This window comes from Microplitis mediator, chromosome 6, assembly GCF_029852145.1.
Source record: "Microplitis mediator isolate UGA2020A chromosome 6, iyMicMedi2.1, whole genome shotgun sequence".
Taxonomy (NCBI): Eukaryota; Metazoa; Arthropoda; class Insecta; order Hymenoptera; family Braconidae; genus Microplitis; species Microplitis mediator.
The window spans coordinates 15,306,677-15,328,307 of NC_079974.1; the positions used below are offsets into that span (position 1 = coordinate 15,306,677).

At 28.3% G+C, this 21,631-nt stretch overlaps 1 protein-coding gene across 2 annotated transcripts in view; it reads right to left on the reverse strand.

Moving 5' to 3' along the window:
* LOC130669900 (protein bicaudal D) overlaps window positions 1-21,631 on the reverse strand; it is a 94,417-nt gene that overhangs the window by 26,510 nt on the left and 46,276 nt on the right. The window lies entirely within an intron of this gene.

The following is a 21,631-nucleotide window of genomic DNA, read 5'->3' on the forward strand; positions in this document are numbered from 1 at the left end:
ACGTCTAGTGTCACATACATCATAAGAAATAAAAGCTTCAAGCCTAATTACACGACTCAAAAGTCCATTATCTTAATAATTATTACATATGACACATGTTTTTAAACTGTTTCAAAATACTTCAATGATATTGCCTTCTAATTTATGAATAGAATTATTTTAAAATTTTCCAACAATTGTTTTGAGTAGATTTCTCATAGAAATCTGGATATTGCATTTGTCCTTATGGTGGGATTTTTAAAGAATTTTGTCATAACCTATGTATGTGTACCTATATGGGATAAAACCCGGCTTGTGGACACGATAACGATTACAATTCCAAACGGAATTGAATGAAACTTAACATAGTTATTTTTTGGGTAAAAATCTAGTTCATGTTCAAAGATGAGCCAAATCGGTCGGTCAGTTCAAAAGTTGTGGGTATTTGAAGTTTTTCAAATTCAAAGAAAAAATAATCGTTTTTTGTCAATTTCTCTCCAAATAACTTTTGAGTTGAAAGCGATAGCTCATTTCTGTCAAATGTATCTGAGAGCTCATGAAATTAGCTTTAATTTTCTCTATTTAGCTGACTATTTCGACAATCATTTCAAATAGATCAAAGACTTTGAAAAAATTAAAAAGAAAACTTTATGGCTTCAACTCTCAATATCTTTTGAATGAAACATTGCAGATTAATTTCGTTCCCTCTAAAAATGAATCAGTGAAATTCACTTCGAATAAGTGGATATTCACTGGGAACCAGCTATAAGTATACTGGTTGAATTAGTGGTATACTTATAGCTGTAAAAATAGTGACTATCCACTGATTCGCAGTGAATTTCACTAGTTCATTTTTAGAGGGTTATTAGCATCTTGAAACTAATAAAAAAAGCTTCAAATCACACCACTATGACTTCATCTAAATGAATCTTAGCACACATATCGTTCAAGTTAATACTTAAATTTGGATAATTTATTTAAAATATTATGATTCAAACTTTATACCATGGATTTCTAATGCTGCTTACTATTATTAAAACATTTAGCAATTCAATAATGAATATATTTCGAGAAATCTACTTCTATTTCGGCTGCCGAATGGCCTTTTTCTTTAAATTGTATTTTTATTTATTATATTTATGTGTGTACAGTTGATGTCACTTGTGGACTATAATTTTTCGTTAATCGGCGTTGGGAAAATTCATTCGATTACAGAAGCGCCGCCGACCGGAAATGCAACTTTAATGAGGTCGAGAGTTCGGAGGATGTCTTTAAGCTCTCACTGAAAACTCAAAACAACTACTTTGCTGTACTTGTACACCAATGCTCCGTTTTCTCGTTTCTCGATTATAAACTTTCGAGTTATTCTCACTTCGCTAAATAGCTAACTTTTTAATGTTAATAAATACAAGTCAACGGCTTACTGCTGTAAGTCCGTGTACTATGCAATGGGATTTATTTTTTTTTACATCTATTGGAAATTGTTTCTGCTTTTTTTCAGAAAATGTACAGAGACTTCACCCATTTTGGTCGAGAAAGTTTTTTCGTGACTTTGGCGATTTAATTTTTTTTTTTGCCATGTCATCATTTTGATGACTCGAAAATTGAATTGAAAAAAAAATTGCAAAATCGTAATTTGATAATGAGTTACAGGAATTTGAAAACTGAAAACGTTCAACTCTAGCAGTCTGTGTTGGGTTCTCAAAATATCGTTTTAAGAAGCTCAGAGTCAATAAGATTTTGTCAATTTTTTCAAACTTTCGCGATTAATTAAAATGTTTAAATTCTTCAATATTACAAATAAGTATTTTTTTTAAGCAAAAATAGGTGAAGCTTAACTTCGAAACCTTCACCAATTTTTGTTAATTGCTTGTTTGAGCCAAGTTGTAAAATAACAAGAAACATTACAAAATTTAAATTTCTGAGCCAGTTACGAAAGTTTGAAACAAAAGAAAAATGAAATAATTAGCAGTCACTTTAAGGGACTTGACGGAAAATTTTTCAATTTTCAAACTTACACAACACTCGAAAATTTCTATTTTTACTTCAAAATCCCACATCTACTTATTTACGTTTTTTTTTTTAAATAATTCAATTAAAATGCTAAAAATTATAATAAAGTGAAACGAAAGTAATATATTTGTATCATCATTGACATTTTTGACGTCTCTGAAATTGTAAAACGTCCCATGCGAGATACGCGGAGGAGATTTGAAAACTTTTTCTCCCGTCACGATAAAATATTACTCCTGACAGGATCCCTGTGTGCATACAGGACATATTGAAGTCAGTTTTCTGTCCAGCGACACCGAGGCGCCATTTCACCCATGAATCTTTTTCCCCTATCTCTTTTTATTATATTCTTTGTTTTTCTTATTTTCACTTATTTTATTTTATTTTTATTTTATACATCTTCCTCTATTCTCTATTCTCTATTTCTTGCACCAACATCACACTCGAATAACAGTATATATATATATATATGTATATATATATATATATATATATATATATATATATATGTATATATATATATATGTATATATATATATATATATATATATATACATACATATATATGAACACATGCTGACGACGTATCTTGAGAAGCTGCTTATTAAGTTCGTTCGCGTTAGCTTCAACAAATATATACGATATATATCCATATCACATCACGTACATATATGTACTCTATTCTATACTCGTCTAACTCAATCTAAAAACAAGTCATATATATATCGAATACGTATAACTTCTGGCTCATCACAAATTTGATTTTAAGCAGTTGCGTAAATTGAAGCCAAGGTTTTTTGTCAATTATTATATATTTTTCACTATTAAATATTTCACTGTTGCACGAAAAATGAACTACTATTTATTTATAAACTTTCATGCGCAATTCAAATTGTCACTGATAGTATTAATTAAAAATTGTTGTTTAGTTAATTTGAAGACAAATTTAATTTCAAGTTCACTGCAATAGAACGTTTGTAATTTTGTAAAAGTTGTAGCTACAAGAAAAACAAAAAATAATAGGTGGATAGTAAGAAAAAATGAGTGACGTTGAAATAGTTAAAAGACAAAACGAACAAATGGAAATTAATGAGCTGTAGAAAGTCGGACAGTTGAGACATCTATATAATTTTCAAAGTTGGCGAAGCCATATTCTCTGTACACAAGCTAGCGCTTTGGTCTCATCTCTATACTACTTTTCTTGGCCTCAAGTATTTAAGTGTATATAACGGCTGCAAGTAACAGTATTGTACAACACTACATGCTCTGTACCAGCGCCATCCTCAACACGCTCGGGGCTGTAATTTCTCGTGGGTTGGGGTTGTGGTTACGCAATAACAGACGCCGGTTCATGCTTCATGCTGAGCTTCATCTCCAATTTCGTTCTATAATTTCATTACTTTATCTTATAGTCATTTATCTAATTAATTTTATTGGTTATTATCATTTGTTATATTTAAGTAGAACTTAATTTTTTTAACTCCCCGCTGAGAAAATTGAAAATTTTCAAAAATTCGGGAAGTTATTGGTTTCGGTCCGATTTTCAAAAATCGAATTTCTAAGAGATCTTGACGTTTTGAACTTCTAGGAAGCTATTCTGACTAACTTCAAGATGATGTCCGAGTGTATGTGTGTATGTATGTACGCATGTAAATATCTGTAACTTTTGAACGGATGAAGCAATTTTGATCGTCAATGTAGCATTCGACGCGGCTTGTCAATGTCCAAAAGCTGTGAAAAATTGAGCTTGATCAGTAGGGCTCGTTCAGAGATATTTCAAAAATAAAATTCTTTCAAAAATGTTTTTTTTTTATAACTTTTAATTCGCTTGATGGATTGATTCCAAAATCTAATTAGCTCTAAAACTTTATAAGCCGCGTCGAATGCCACCTCAACCATCAAAGTCGGTTCATTTGTTCAAAAATAATCGTTTTCGATGGAATTTCGAAAAAGTGTTTTTTTCTAATAAAATCCGAATTGTTGAACTAATTAATGACAGTTTTTTAACGTTATAGTGATTAAAAAACTGCGTCGAATGTCACCTTTAACGTCAAAATCGGTTCATTATTTCTGAAGATATTGCTGATGTAAAATAAACAAAAACACAATTACTACTCTCGAGCTTGAAGAGCTCACAAATGTATTAACAATAGTATTTTTGAGCTCTTGAGTTCGAAAATAGCGGAAAGTTTTAGGACTGGCCGGCAGGATCAAGCGGTCTTCAGAATTTTTATTTTTAATTGACATAAATCTCAATATTAATAAGAAAAAATATTTCTATAAAAATTGAAATTCGTAAAAGTCGATGCTTGCAAAAAATTAATTTTATTTACATTCACGTTTTTACAATAGTCAGCTAAAGATTTTGAGATATTTAACTTTGATAAAAAATCAACGACAAATTTAGAGCAACTTTATGTGTACAATTACAGGCGGACTAATAAAAATACAAATGGAAGGAAAGTACAGTTGATCGAACTAAAATTCGATTTTCTTGAATCAACATTTACTCGTATCGGTTGGACGTTGTCTAAATCCAACCATCGTTGGCTAAACAACTTATGCCGACATTCGGGGCAAAGTAGAGGCAAATAAAGTTTCCAAGGATATCGAGCTTTTTTTTTATTTTTCGTTAATTTTCTTGAATGTATTGAGCAGAAAATTGAATAAAGCCATGCCCGACCATAAATATAATAAATTTTTTCGAAGGATTTTATAGATATTGCGAGTATGCAAGAGTAGATAGGAAATATATTAATCATATGATGCATAATATTACATGGTGCTTTGAAATTCGATACTGAAAATATTCATCCATATATATAAGGAATATCACTTTATGTGACATTTTTATTTTACATACTTTATTTGTGATTTAATATTATGTATTGATTATTTATTTCAGTACAAATAGTTTATTGAAAAAATATAAATTGAATTTTGTAAGGAAATTTCATTACTTTGATATCAATATACTTTCATATAGATGAAAAATTTCATTATTAAATAATTTAACAAATTTATTGCAGTTTATAAGAAAAATGTTTAGTGACCCGTTTTGCCCTTCTTACATTTTTTTTTCAAAAAATTTTGGAGTCTGTTTTGCCTCGAGAAAAAATTAATTGTCAACATTAAATATATACACTGTCAAAGAAAGGCCATTCGGCAGCCGAAATGGACGGTAGATTTTCCAATTAATCTGTACAAAAAGTTTCATATACATACATATCTTGTGACACACGTTAGTGTATAAGTGTATAGTCATGATATGAAATTAGGCTCGTTTTCTAAGAGTGAGGGTAAAAAAGGACAAAGACTATTTTCGATAGAGAACTTCAGACAGTTGATTTGACAAAACATTATATAGGTAATGTACCAAACTAACCTTCACGTAAACGAAGTATAGAAAATTTAATTAGTATGAGATCATAATTGTAATCGCTTTTACGATGGCAAGACCAGTTATGATTATAGGACGTACAGGTACGATTGAAACATCATAAATAATAAAAGAAATACTTTTAAAATATAAAATAGCAGTGAATTGTATAGGTTATTTTGTTCACAATAAGATACAACTGACAAAATTGTATCATAATGGGAAATGCATAACTTATGTGGAATGAACACCATATTTTCAACGTTTTTTGATTCCATTAGAATTTTCAAGGCTATCAAATTATTTGAAGAAATGGTCAAAATATAAAGTTTAAGGTCATAAATTAAAGCTTGTTAGAGAAACTTTCACATACTTTTTATGGAAATTGTCTGTGAGTATTAGTTTTAAAATAATATCAGCTTGAAAGTGGATAAAAACTGATTTTTTCGAAAAATCGTGGAAATTTCAAACAGCCCTAACTTCTAAACTAATCGAACGATTGAGCCCATCTTCGAACTTAACCGTGATAATCGCCCATAGAATAAGTGTAGAAAATTTCATTAAGATCTGATAAGAATTGTAGACGCAATCGTGTCCTGAAAACTGCGTTATATCCCATATAGATACATAGATACATACACATATCAATTTTTTAACGAATGGTATTTTTGAACCCTACTCAACTAGTTATTATAGGTTGTGACAAAATTCCTTGAAAAATCGACCATGAGGACAAATATAATAGTTAGATTTTCGAAAAATCTATCTAAAATGCGGAGTGAACGCGGAGTAGATGACGTTTTTTTTTGTCACTTATTAAATTCGATCGAATTTTATAAAAAAAATAATAAAGTAAATTTCCCAACAATGAATCTTATTTAGCGTCACCATGATGTAAGCATCTATCAATATCTCGCGGAAAACCAGACTATCAACCCGAGATAAACTTGCGCAAGACATTTTTAATTAAGATTCTAGATACTTATTTACGCCAATCTATTTTATTGTTGGAAAAAAAAAGTTATAAAAATAATGATATCATTTCAAACAATCAATTAACGAATTTCGGTTTAACCGGACGCGTATTAATAACTTAAATGATTTCGCAGGTAATAAAAAAAGATCGATAAGAAAAAACTACAACGTAATAAATTTTTCGACATATTAAGCCGTATTTCAAAGTGATGAGCTAAAAAAAAAAATAGTTGAGCGCAGCCAAGTAAAAAGTGCGAGCTATTTAATAAATTGTGAAGTATGTTGAAGTGGATAATTATATTTGTTAATATAAATCTTAATTACGTAATAGAAACATGTCCGAAGGCTTGTGATAAATATACATACAGACCGTACATGGAACGGATTAAATATTTGGCGAAACTGCCGAACTCAAAAAAACTAAACGATCTTTCGCTTATTGGGACTCACTCATCACTGTCGTACAAAACGGACATGACAGAATTTCGAACTCAAGATTTAAATCTTCAACAGCAATTGAAGTACGGTGTTAGAGTTTTGGATATTGGTATTCGTCCAAAAAAAAATTTATTCGAAATAGATTTTTATTATAATCAACAACGAATAAAAAATAAATTCAAAATTGTTTTGCACGAAATAGATGTATTTCTTGATGATAATCCAAGTGAATTTATAATATTATTTTTAAGTCAAACATATAAAGCGTCACTGGATAAATCATATCAATATAGTAACTGTAAAATTATAAAACATTATATTTTAAAAATTAGGGGTGGAAAGCGACTAGTAACTAATTGGGCACTCAACGACCCTATTGGAATGTATCGCGGGAAAATATTACTTGCAAGCTTTGAAAAATCATTTAGGGGATGTACTTTTGATATTAGAAAAGAGTGTATGGTTCAAAACGACGATAAAATACCACGAAAATTATTAAATTATAATACTAAGTGGATGTATATCGGTCATTTAATAACCGAAAGCTACTTAAGATTTTTCAAGTGTTATATTAATGATATCAGCTTCGATGATGGTGAACACAGCCGCTGTGCGATTGCCAGAGATGGTGGATATAAAAATAATGATCACTGTATTTATCCAATTAATTATCTGATGGCCGAAAGTTTTGACAATCCAAGTGAAGTATTGAATATTGTTATAGCTGATTATGTTACTCAAGAATTAATTGATGCTATTAATGACAGTAATTTTGAAAATTCGTCGTGGCGAGGTGGGTGGGAGTAACTCATCGCTGTACGCAGTTGTAATTATCTATTTTTTTTTAATCATACGTTTGCGCGCTTCAAATGCCACTATTGTTGCTTTGAAATTTTTTAACGACTTGCTCAAGATAATCATATCTACTCTATATATAAACACGGCAATAAAATTACGAATGAACGTACAAGAAGAATAACTAATTACACGGCTAATAATGTTTTCCGTCGAATTCTCAGAATAGATTTTCGAAAAATGGACTGAAATTTCGTTCATTAGACATTTTTTACATAAGTTATATACGATACTACTCTCTGAATCTGTAACAGTAAAAACTATACTGAAAAATAGTGTATACGGGGTATTCCACGCCAAATCAGCCACTTTTGAACTCGACCCCTTTAGATTTAGCTGAAAAATTTTTCTTTTTCTACCCCATCAAAAACGTTTCTCATAATTTTTTCAAATTTTTTCACCCAACCAAAAAAAAGTTATAAATTTTTGAAAAAAACGGCTTTTTATTTTAAATAGCTATAACTTTTTAGAAATTCGACTAATTGGGACTTTTTTTTTTTCAAAATTTTTGTTTTTGTATGTACTTTTCGAAAAAAAAGACAAAAAAATTATTGCAACCTATCTTCATTGTTTTTTTATAGATTTTTGTAGAAAATTAAAAATTTTACGATGTTTACCATTTTTAATTTTTGATTTTTTTTTTTCCATATAAAACTTTGACATTTTCTGCAAATCCTCAAATTTTTTTAGAGTAATGTTTTTTCGATTTATATTTCTTATTCCCAATTTACAAACACAATTTATTTTAACTACACGGAGAGAAAAATATCGCCAGAATGACTATCCAATGTATCCTCAAATGACGTATCGTCAGAATAACGATTCGTATACCTAATTTAGGCATACTCTCATATTAATTTAATAATCTATAGTATCGTTAGAATAAAGATACGTATTTGGGTTAGGTTAAGTATTCGTTTATGTAATTTAACAATACGACGAATAGCCTTTGTAACGATATGTAGTTTCGTTGATATAGGTATCTGTATCGCCAGCGTGAGGATCTGTATAGCTAAATTGGCTATACGTATCATCGTTCTCGGTTGCCGAATGCCTAAATACAGAGTTTGCGCAATAGTCATGTCAGCGATTCATAAAATGCCTAAAATAAGGATACGGATCGTCATTTTGACGATCCACTGTGAGGATACTCTGTATAGCTGAATTGGCTTTACGGCGTATCGTTAAGTAAGATGACTATACAGCGTATAGCCAGAATAGCGATACGTATCCTTAATCTGGCGATATTTGTCTCTCCGTGTAGCCTTCTTTCTCATAACACCATGCTTAAAATTTTTGAGAGTGCTCAGAGAATTTTTAAATTTGGGAAAAAAAAAATAAAAACAATAAATTTAAATGGTAATCATCGAAATAATTTGAATTTTGTTAGAAAAATCAAGTTAAAAATAGAAGGACCGTCTGAATAAATTTTTTGTATTTTTTTCTGAAAACATCATTCAAAAACGAAGAAAATATAAGATGCTGGAAATTCAAAAAGAATTTCTTCTACACTCATTAGTTTATGGTTAAAAGAATTTTTTTTGAATTCCCAGCATTTGTTCAAAAATGGATCAAACGGAAACGTTTTCTTTTGTTTTCTCCGTTTTTGAATGTATTTTTCAGAAAAAAATACAAAAAAATTATTCAGAAGGTCCTTCTATTTTCTAACTTGATTTTTCTAACAAAATTCAAATTATTTCGATGATTACCATTTAAATTTTTTGTTTTTATTTTTTTTTTCCAAACTTCAAAGTTCTCTGAGCACTCTCAAAAATTTTAAGCATGGTGTTATGAGAAATAAGGCTAGTTAAAATAAATTGTGTTTTTAAATTGGGAATAAAAAATATAAATCGAAAAAACATTACCCTGAAAAAATTTAAGGATTTGCAGAAAATGTCAAAGTTTTATATGAAAAAAAAAATCAAAAATTAAAAATGGTAAACATTGTAAAACTTTTGATTTTTTCCAAAAATCTACAAAAAAACAGTAAAGATAGGTTGCAATAATTTTTTTGTATTTTCTTTTGAAAAGTACATACAAAAACAAAAATTTTGAAAAAAAAAAACGTCCTAATCAGTCGAATTTTGAAAAAGTTATAGCTATTTAAAATAAAAAAAGCCGTTTCTTTCAAAAATTTATAACTTTTTTTTGGTTGGGTGAAAAAATTTGAAAAAATTATGACAACCGTTTTTCACGGAGTAGAAAAAGAGAAAAAATTTTCAGCCAAATCTAAAGGGATCGGGTTCAAAAGTGGTCAACTTGGCGTGGAATGCCCCATATATACTATTTCAGATTTAGAGAGTTAAGCCCATATTCAAAAGAGTTAATTTGAATTACTTGTTGTTTAATAGTGAAAAATACTCTCTAAATAGGAATTAATGAAAATCACATAACAATCACTTATTGTAAGTGAAAATTATACCACTATTTGAATTAGTGACATACTTTTCACTAATAAACAGTTAATAGTTACTATTTTCACTATTTCAAATTTAAGAGAGATAGAGTAAAGAAAAAATCGATAACTGTACCATAAATTACAACATGATAGTTGGAAGTATGCACTTTTGGATTTTCAAAATTATTTTTTTATTTGTATCAAAAATACTAATTCAAATTTCTTTAGTTTATATGTACAATAATCAATTAATACGAAAAAAAAAAATTGGTTTATTATTTCTTTCAAATGATTCATAAAATACTTTTGAACTTGGTATATTTCCTTTACTTTGCTATATACTTTTTTTTCAATCAGTCAAATACAAATATAGTGTTGGGTCAATGTACTAAATAAAAAACAATTTTTATGTTTTAAAAATAATAAAAAACGTTTGATAAATAAATTAATTGTATATCTATTTATTTTAGAACATTATTAAAACATAAACCAGTGATAAGTAAGTAACACAAGTGAAAAGCAAGAAAATAAACCAATTCCTTTTTTTGAAAAAGTGTTCAATATGTTGAAGTGGCTTATATTTTTTACGGTGTTATATTATGTTATATTGAATCACTTAATAGAAACATGTCCTAAGACTTGTCAAATATATATATATAAACCATATATACAGCGGATTAAATATTTAGCGAAATTGCCGGATTCAAAAAAACTAAATGATATTGCACTTATTGGGACTCATTCATCGATGTCATATAAAATGGATAAAAAAAAATTGCGAACTCAAGAATTAAACCTTGCACAACAATTGAAGTACGGTGTTAGAGTTTTGGACATTACCGTCTGTCCAAAAGAAAATTCATTTGAAATTTATGATGAAAATACTTTATTTCTCGACACCGAATTCTATGACGTTCTGAGAGAAACAGTTATCTTTCTCGATGACAATCCTGGCGAATTTATAATAATATTTTTACATCAAATAAATCCTGCGCTCTTCAAAACTACGCCCGATCATAACAACTGTGAAATAATTGATTACCATATTTCAAATATTTGGGGTGGATGGCGGCTAGTAAAAAATTGGTCACTCTCTGATCACATTGGAAAGTATCGTGACAAAATATTGCTTGCAAGTACCGACGGATCTTTTCGAGGATGTACTTTCAATATCGAACATCATTGTCATATTCAAAATGACCGTACTGTAACACGGGATCATCCATACGATGCAGTTTTTCAGCATGATAAATTAAACTATATCATCCAATCACTAAGAGCCAGCAGTTTCAGACATCATAAATGTTACATCAACGACATTAGTTTTGATGACTTAATACACGATCGGCGTACTATCGCAAAAGATGCTGGATATGAGTACAATGATAATTGTCTTTTTCCAATAAACGAATTAGTTACTAGACTTTTTATCAATCCGCATAAAGTTTTGATTGTCGTTATAGCCGATTTTGTAACCCAAGAGTTAATTGACGCCGTCAATGACAGTAATTTTCCAAATTCATCATGGCGGGCTGGATGGAAGTGATAAATTATTTAATAATAAATTATCGATAATTAACAATCAGTTTTTCAGTTACATTATTAGTTATTTTTAGTATTGATGCATCCTTCTTCTGTAATCCAATTGACTAAATTTAAAGAGATCACAAAATTATACACAATAAATTGTCAACGATAAAATAAAAATTATAATCCTTGTACTTTGAAAATTTACGCATTTTAATTAATAAAATCATTCGATCGTTATTATATTTTAAAGCTAATATTTATTGTGTGAATCATTAGTTTTAGTTAGTAAATAGTCAAACATGGTTTATTAGAATTTCATAGCGTAACCACATACTTTGGGTTTCTACTCTGACTATTACGCTACTATGGAGAGTTGAAATATCGGTAAAGCTTTCTCTTACGTTCAGATATGGTTCATTAACAATATCGATCGGATTATTATCCGTTGGAGATCGCGGCCATTGATAACTCTCAACTTCCTTTTACTATGTATACATAAAAATATGTACATATATATTCCTTTAATAACCCTGGCTGATAGTTGACTTTTATCATTGTCAAAGATCACGGTCTTTGTACATTATTTTTTATCTAACTTCTGAATTGTTAATATTCTATATTTTTTACTTCATACATCGTTAAATAGAACAATAAAAGATAATAAATTTAAAGAAAAAAAATACGATATATTTATAAATATTTTCAAGTACCCGAGTCAAATAATAACATAAATTTGACTTTATTGACTTAAATAGATACTGAGGGGTCGTTAGCCAACAGCAAGTCAAAATCACTCGTACTAAAAACCATAAATCGTAAAAATATATATAGAAATATATTTAGAGTATCGGATAATATATGTGGCCAGTTTAACTATATTTTAAAATATGTGAATTTCCATATATTGAACTTTATATTTTTCCATCATATATATCTAAAGATATATTTTCTGCGATATATCATAAAATATATATGACATCTTCTTACGTACTCACATGTACTTGCAAAAAAATAACTTTAAAAATTATCAGAAATGGTTTACTGGATCTAAAAATGTAGAAAAATATTAATAAAGTAACATGAAGCTTATATGTATATTGTATACCATATAAAAATTATTATATTTTATACAATGTACTTTTCATCTAAAAAAAAAATATATTCATGTAATATGTTGTGAATTATACATTTACAAATACATAATTTATAAGATACAAATTAATATATAAAATATATATACAAAAAAAAAATGTATGAGTTCACGTAAGTGTGAAAACATTATTATATATGGGGCATTCCACGCCAAATCGGACGGTTTCAAAAATTGATTTTTCCGATTTCCTTAATTTTTTGTATTTTTTAGTACCCCTCAAAAGAGGCTTCCTGGTAAATTTTGAGATTTTTTTGATCAATGGTTCAAAAAATATTAAACTTCAAAAAAACCACTTTTTTATGGTTTTTTTAACATAACTTTCGTAATAATGGTCGAAATTCAATGATTTTTTTTTTTAAATTTTCGTTTTTAGATGGCCTTTATAGAAAAAAATACAAAACAAATATACAAAATGTTTTTAATCGAGATATTTGAATTATAAGTTTTCAACCGTGTTTTTAAAAAAAGATGTATCCTTCGATTTTCTTGAAAATTTTCTATCTTAAACTTCTATCCATTTTGCAACTTTTAAGCCCGGTCCGGTAGTGGGCCTTCCATAATTACTATTTTATTTAGATTTTTGAAAATTGAAAAAATGTTTTTTTCGCTATGAATTATTATCAATACCGATTTTTGACATTGTACACTTGTTTTTCTTGCATATTATAAATTGATTTCGATATTTTTTTGTTCTGAGTAGGGATTTAAAAGCAGTAAGTAAAAGTTAATGCTATTTATAAGCAGTTATAATAAATGTTTTTATTTATTAAAAAGCAACTATTTCGAAGCAAAACAAACATTAGATTTGCTATACAATAAAGCTAAGACCATTACAGGAGCTCAAAAATTCCATATAATTCTTCGAAAAAGCTACGAAACTGTATTACAAACGTTTTTAATTATTTTCGTGTTCTTTCGAAAATTTTACATTACCGATTGTTTTATAAACTAGAGTACTCATGAGCAAATATAGCTCCGTCGCTTTTTCGAATAATAATATGGAATTTATGAGCTCCTGTAATGGTCTTAGCTGTATTATATAGCAAAACCAATGTTTCTTTTGCTTCGAAATAGTTGCTTCTTAATAAATAAAAACATTTATTATAACTGCTTATAAATAGCATTAACTTTTACTTACTGCTTTTAAATCCCTACTCAGAACAAAAAAATATCGAAATCAATTTATAATATGCAAGAAAAACAAGTGTACGATGTCAAAAATCGGTATTGATAATAATTCATAGCGAAAAAAACATTTTTTCAATTTTCAAAAATCTAAATAAAATAGTAATTATGGAAGGCCCACTACCGGACCGGGCTCAAAAGTTGCAAAATGGATAGAAGTTTAAGATAGAAAATTTTCAAGAAAATCGAAGGATACATCTTTTTTTAAAAACACGGTTGAAAACTTATAATTCAAATATCTCGATTAAAAACATTTTGTATATTTGTTTTGTATTTTTTTCTATAAAGGCCATCTAAAAACGAAAATTTTGAAAAAAAAATCATTGAATTTCGACCATTATTACGAAAGTTATGATCAAAAAACAAAAAAAAAAGCGGTTTTTTTGAAAATTTAATATTTTTTGAACCATTGATCAAAAAAATCTCAAAATTTACCAGGAAGCCTCTTTTGAGGGGTACTAAAAAATACAAAAAAATTAAGGAAATCGGAAAAATCAATTTTTGAAACCGTCCGATTTGGCGTGGAATGCCCCATATTTAAACCGCTAAAATATCTATATAAGGAAATATGAGGTATTATATTTTCTCATATATTTTTATGTTGTAAATATACATTATACCATACATTTTTCCCATATATTTTTTTTTTCATACGGTCAATTGGGTTTTTCATTCATTTTCAACTCGCGTTGGGTGACCTACTTAGTACTCTCTTAAAATGAATCAGTGAAATTTCACTGATTCATTTTAAGAGAATATTCATTTAAGTCAAAAAAGTTCAATTTGGCTTGATTTTGACTTAAATTTAACTTCAAAAAGTAAAATCCTGGTTATTTTTTTAACTCGGGTATTTAAATTTAATTTTAAATTATTTTTTAGTCGTTAAAGTGATTCATCAATCAAAAACTCATTTAAATTTTTATGAAGTAATGTTAAATGTAACATCTGCACTTTAGGTAATTCGTTTTCCTTAGCCCTTTTCAAAGTTACTTTCATTCTTGTTAATTCTTTTTGTTCCATTGGTTCTAACTTACTTTTTACCTACTTCATCCTGTCACTCGTTCCGGTAATTGCACCAGGATTCTTATTATAGTGTGGTGGGAAATCGCGCGAGAGGACAATTCAGTTCATCTTATCCCGGATCGTTGGGCCAGATTGCTTGATTGCTCATACTGGAGGTTTCTACTAAATTTTATTATGCTTTTGGTAAATTATTCAAAGTTTTAAATATTCAAAGAATGTTGACGTTTTTATGTTTCATTGAAATCTGTAGCAATAAAATTCACTTTAAATTTTATTCATTTTATTTACAGCATAGTAATACTATTTTATGCTGTATTTTTTATTGCTATTTTTTTTTATAACTTTTTTCATGTTTTCTTACCTTTCTTGTTATAACATTAACCTGAATTATTAAAATTTATATTAACAACCAAAAGTAAAGAAGGAAATGAAATTAATGGTAAATAAACACAATGATATAGTTGACTACCCGTTATAAGCCTCTTCCCCTCAATCGGTAGGTACTGAGTCCAAACAGTCCCCACTTAACCCTTTTTTGAGTTTCGTACCAGACATCCCGTTATAAGCCGCCGTGAAAATTCTCTAAATTATAAACTAACAATAGGAACAAAATATCAAAATTAATTATGAAAATTTACTATCGATGTTTCGCGGACAACAATTTAATGAATTTTAAGTAAAATATAATTTATTGTTGATAATTTTAATCATTAATTACAATTAAAGCTTCTGTTACAATTTAAAAGTTTTAGTGAGCATTATGTTGATCAAAATTATTATTAATATTACTGTAATTAATACCGTTGTCATTATAATTTTTTCCATTAAAATTATTATTAGTGTAAAAAGATAAGTATTTATTTTATCGCTAAAAGCACTAGAAACATCGGGATACTGGCGCATGTGACGAACCGTAAATATGATGTTTGAAATCATATAAAATAAAACAGGCTTATAACGAGTAGTCGAGAAGAAAACTAAACGCACGGTAGTAGGAGATTGAAATTTCAAGAAAAATTTTCCCTACGTTCCCTAGACCAGCTGATGACTGTAATAACAATAATAACAATTTAATTATTTTGGAAAAAAATCAATAAAAAAATTCTACTTTTATTTGATAATAAAAAAAATATATATATAAAGTTAAAACTTCAATAAGATGGCATGTGTGCACATCTCGTGGTTCGATGCAATAACGCGAATATTGTCGATTGTATACATGACATCAATGACGCCCAGGGTCTTTCGTACGTTTATTTAGCAGTTTCGATACCCGATGCTATTTTTACTCGGTACATCCGTCGATCCGTACAGTCAGAGGGCCAAAAAGTATTCGAGATATTTATTTAATGCATTTTTGCAATTAAAGTCATTCATTAAATCAATATTATTTATTATTATTACTCATTCACTAAAAATATAGCAGTATATATATGTTTTTTTTTGTTTTGAGATAAAATTTCAAAAATATTTGCAGATATAATAAATTTGGTAATTGAGTGTATATTCATCAAAGTGTAATAGAGGCAGGAGACATGAGACACAAAGAGAGTAAATGAATTTTGTACGTCACATACGTGCTTAATGAGTTAAAGCTCCAAGTCTCGATGCTATGCTTAACGTGATCTGACTAATAACATAGTGGGCGAGAAAATACGAATGAAACTCTTGCGCTCCATCACTTGCTCGACAACATGAATTTCTAAGGCATTCGTTTATTGCACCAGATTGGAATTTCAAGTATATATATACATATATATTCATGTATGCACATCATTTTGTGCTGTTTCAATGTGAAAACTATTTCATGTAACTTTTTCTGAATGACAATTTTTCAGTTTTTTTTTTTTTTTTTACAATAAAAAGTCAATAATAATTTTTTAAAGTCGTAAAATTTTTTTTTTTTTGTCAGAAATAGAATCAGCTGGGATTCTTGATATTCATTGTAGATTTAAAATGCAATTATTTATTTTGACTCTAGATTTTATAAAAAAGTATTTTTTTTTTCCAATAAAATTATTTTATAATGAAAACTGAGATATAGCAGTAAAAAAAAAAGTTGAACAATGAAAAGAAACTATATTGAGAATAATGATCGATCGATAGGTAGATGTGATATTACGAGTCGTTGTGGAAGCCCGCAAGGGAAATACAATTATCGGCCAATCAACGTGTCTGAACCTCGTATAATATTACAACGATGAGTTTTGGCCTTTTCTTTGTTCCTTCTCGCAGTCACCGATACTCCAGATTTAAAAAATAGAGTTTTAATATTTAAATAAAAAACTAGAATGAATCTTCTGATCGGAAAAAAGTTATTTAGAAACGGTTGAGAAATATCAAGAGAAAAAAAAATTTATTGATATTTTTCATGTTTTTTTATAAAACACAAACAATTTTTTATGAGATTACAACCCGACAAAAAATGTAAACAGATCGATCTTGTAGAATAACAGAGGGAGAGAATGGTTATGAAAATAAAAGCGAGGACATGACGTGTTGAAGAGAACACACTAGTTGTCTCTCTTACTATATACGGGCAGTGTGTCACTTTAATTACGTCCCATCTATGTTATTTTTTTCTATCAAAAATATATCTAATAGGATCACTCTATCGCCGTAGCTCTGTCATTATTGAATTATTTTTTTTTATACATTTTTTTTTTAATAAAGAAGAAATAAGAAACTTTCTTATGATCTAATAAAACACACATACACATATATATATTTTTTTTTCTTAATATAAAATTGAGAAAAAAAATTTTGGCAAAATATCAGTGACCAAGCATAGACCGGAAATGATATTTATTCATTTTGATCTTGCAAAATATAACGAGTGTTAATAAAAAATAATAAGTACATATATATATTGAAAAATTTTTTAACTATAGTCTTAACGTGTGTTGTTGATACGTAGATATTTCTAGTGGCCAAAAATAGTTGACGCGGATCGGCCTCAGGGTCATCTGACGTCATTTTAAGAGTCAGATAGTTTCTGGCTTGTAACTTTTTTTTAATATATTTTTTAACTTTTCTACTTAATGAATTTAGTATAGTTTTTTTTTTCTGGTATTTGTAAAAGTTATTTTTTCAACCATACTTCCGCTTGTATTTTCGGTTGAAAAAATATATTTGCTAGAGAGAAAAAATGAAATAACAGGAAACTAAACATCGTCAGTACTGTTCTGTACGCAAAATTTTTTTTTTAACTAACGCTAAACCAGAGAGTAAATATTTTATTTGGTACACAGATTATTTATAACAATGATCTGTAATAGTTTCATTCGATATAAATATTTTAAATTACATTAGCTGAAAAATTACTCGAGCATTTAAATAAATGGCTGATTTTGTTTTCAACGTTAATTAAAATAATTAAGGTTGTAGATTTCGAAATAATTATCATGCTTTAAATTTTTACACCAAAGATATCTAATTACAGCAATTTTAAATAAAAAGGCGCCTAGAAAAAAAATTATTGCACACTTTTTTTTTTTTTCAAATTTATCAACATCCAATATTTTTAATTAAGTATCCAATTAATATTTTAATGACAAAAAATTAAAAATATTTCCAAGCATGAATAAATAATTTCATTTAAAACGAACTTCAAAGCCAATTCGATCAATTATCGAATGAAAATTTATTTATTAAATTTTTAAAGTCCTACTCAAAATAAAATTTTAATAAAATATTTATCAAAACGGCTACACTGTCAAAAATCGGGAGTGAAAACAGATTTTATTTTAATCCGAATTTACTCTGTCGCTCGAAGTTCCGCAATTTGAAAAAAATCACTCCGCATATATGCTTCTTATAAGGAGTGAATTGAGATTTTTTTTTTTTAGGGGTGATTTCAGACTGACGCGGATTTAATTTCAATCCGCATTCACTTCAGTCCGGAGTTTCAATACTTGAATAGTATATTAAAATTTTACACACTGTTAAAAAAAACCAGGATAAAGTCCAGTGTTAAAATAACACCGCCGTCGGTGTAAATATTCCTTATAGGTCTTAAAAAAATTTCGCGGTGTTAAAATATTTCACTACAGATAAACAGTGTTTTTATCAATTAATTAAATTATTAGTGATTGAAAACTTTATATTTTTTTATATGTAATACGGTTTTTTTTCTAATCTCTATACATGAATTTTTTTTTACACCGATTTAACACCGCCTACACTGGTGTTATTTTATTTATACACCGCGTGGTGTTGAATTGAGCCCATTTTTAACGTCGCTCTTTTTACAGTGTATGTTATCCATAGTGAAAACATTGAAGTATTTAATAGTTTTAGTGACATAGTTTCTATGGTAATATTTTATATGTCGGTAAAATATAAAATATTATTTTGTGGTATGGTTGACGTAAGTCATGATACTCATGACAGTTAGTGACCGTAGAATCATATTAATGATGGAAAATACAAAAACTATTTCTTTAATTTCATAAGAGTGAAAATTTTAATTGTCAGCTGCTTATAATTTTTAAAAATTATTTCACGTGAAAATATAGAAAGGTAGCTCATAATTATTCCCATACTCAATATAAATCTCAAAATATAGAAGCACCAACCTCACTATAGATTAGTAATGTTTTTTATAATTAATATTTTCCAAAACTTCCCTTCAGAGTGAAACTCGGAGTAAATTTTTTTTAGTGTAAGAATTATTTCCTAAATGACCAAAGTTTTATTTTATTTTCTAATTGTCAAAGAAGACAATTACACTAATCATACAAAGAGACAAAGAGAGAAATTTAACAAAGCTAACCAACGTACAAAGCTTTCCTAGTCCTTATCCTTCCAGCCTATGAAATACTAATTCTCAGACAATTAATTTCAGAGAATACCGAGAGAATCTCAAGGATATTGAGAATTCTCTAGCATTGAACCATTGTCTGTACATTATATATATATATATATATATATACATATAGGGGATAATCCCGATTGTTGCTTTGTACATTTCCGTCAGTAGTATTGCCCTGTGACAGGTCAGACACCTCGAGCTACTACACGAACCTAACATCAAGTACTCTACACAATTTCCTCAGTATAGCTCTACTCTTACAACTACTTATACAATTTACTGAGTTCACCCCTGTCTACTGCCGTAATATATCGCCATAAAGTTGTACATTTCCACTGTACAACCGTACATACGGAAAATCAATCATCATTCTATTTTTAATCCTCGTCTATTCACCTTTAAAACTCGTCGAGTCCCACATGATGGCGCAGTAAGAGACGATTTAATTTATAAAATACAATCTATAGTGCATACTGGTGAAATAGAAAAATCATGTTCCGATAGCACTTTCCAAACGCTTGTCATGATAAAACGTACAACATACAATTATATATATATATATATATATATATATATATATATATATATATATATATATATATATTTATTGTGTAGAAATCGATCCGCTCTAAATTAATTGTGAGTGATATCGTTGCATTCTTTATTGCCACTGACTCGACACAACCAAAAAAAAAAAACGAAAATAGACACTTATTTGTTGGAATTATTTATAAAAAATTATTAATAAACGTCACTTTATTTTTTTTTCTATCCATCTTATTCACATGTTTATTTAATTTTTATTTATTATTATTATTTTTTTTCATATTTTTTATTGTAGCTGAAGGTTACATTGCCGAGGTGAGGCAGATAAAGCCGACAGTAAATGAGGACATGTCACCACATGTTGTAAGTATGCGCACTTACAAACATGCAGTGTTGTAAAATACAAGAGAAAAAATTTATTTCCCTCTTATACACGTGCCTGTTATTTTTTTGTTTCATTATAAAGTAAAAAAAAACATTAAGTCCATTAAATATTTGAAAATTATTGTGAGGATTTTAAAAGAAAAACATAAAAAAAAAAAATTTTCCGCATAAATACTTTTTCATAGTATAAATAATAATAGTTCCATTAGCGCAATGAAATATTATTGCGTGTGAAATTTTTCATGTTGTATCCATACAGTACATAAATACTTTGAAACGTACAACGGAAAATTACAACCAACGACTAATGAAGAATAAATAAAAATAGAGTGAAAAATGATAGGGGTGGAAGTGTACAATCAATGAAGCGCCTTGGCTTTCAATTTACACGGAAATACATCGTCATACAAATATGTTATTAATGTCCCATGCCGTGAAGGAATGAATTGAACGTCAACAGGGATAAATTATGCATTGATATAAAGTTAAATAAGAGGGAAAGAAATAAGGTCACATCCATTATTTATTGAAATAATAATAATAATAGTAATAGTAATAACCATAAAGCTAAATTATTATTACGATCCATTGGCTTTGCCACATAAAATATAAATATATCAAATGCATCAGACATTTTTTTTTTTCATTATAATAAAATTCATGTAAATCAAATAATTTTATCATGACAATTGTTCAAAAGTCCGTTAATATTATTTTGTATATATACTAAATACTTAGTTCTTAAACTTGTAAAGATAATAAACTATATAAATAATATGAAGTAATTTTGTCGAAGATTAATGTCTTACTATCGCATCTAGTGTCACAAACATAGATAGAAACAACTCGGAGTAGCTTGAGTTTCAAAGTTATATATATATGTTACTCTATGAAATAGGTATCTGTGGCTTTGCGATGTCTCTAGGCACCTCCGATCTTTACGTACTAGTGCTTATATAC